Source organism: Phyllobates terribilis, unplaced genomic scaffold (genome assembly GCF_046119375.1).
Source record: "Phyllobates terribilis strain yellow unplaced genomic scaffold, ASM4611937v1 Scaffold_3__8_contigs__length_932513732, whole genome shotgun sequence".
Classification (NCBI taxonomy): domain Eukaryota; kingdom Metazoa; phylum Chordata; class Amphibia; order Anura; family Dendrobatidae; genus Phyllobates; species Phyllobates terribilis.
Window position 1 is genome coordinate 412,432,879 of NW_027362763.1, and position 757 is coordinate 412,433,635.

The following is a 757-nucleotide window of genomic DNA, read 5'->3' on the forward strand; positions in this document are numbered from 1 at the left end:
GCAATGTGTGAACGCAGCCTTACAGTGCAAGACAGAATCCTACCCACCAGAGTTGGGGGGTCTTTCATGCCTCTGGTGTGTATTTGCACATGGTCACCTATGGTTTACCCTGTTACTTCTATGGGGCACAAGTGCAATAACTTGTTTTTTTTATGTATTCCTCTGACGGATAATACCACAGGCCACTTTCTAGTGAACAGAGTATAGATACTATTGGGATCACTGGTGTGAGTATGATTTTGTCTTGCACTGTTAATGTTTGACATGCATAAGTTGTACCATGCTGTATCTTTTTTGAGTGTTTAAGCCATCTTATATTCTTTCTCTTTGTGGTGACATTTCTTGAGGTTCAGCCTCATATATCCTGGAAACAAGTTATATTCTATCCACAGGATAGGTGCTAACTAGTGATGATCAAGCGTGTATTGTTAACTCTTTTGGTGAGCTCGCTCGGGTGCTTGCCGAGTATTTGCGGCGTGCTCGGCATCTATGTTAGTGTCGCCGTGGCTGCATGTGTCACAACTGTTTAACAGACGTGACACGTACAGCCACGACGACACTTAACATAGATGCCGTGCTCGCCTAAAGAGTTAACAATACACTCTCAATCATCACTAGTGCTAACTTGTTGATCGGTGGCAGTCTGACTGCTTGGACCTGCACTGATTGGCGGGACAGATCATTGTTATCCCCATTAGAATGTAGCGGCCGTGCGTACGCTTGGCTGTTGCTCCTTACATTCCCATGTTGTTCCAAA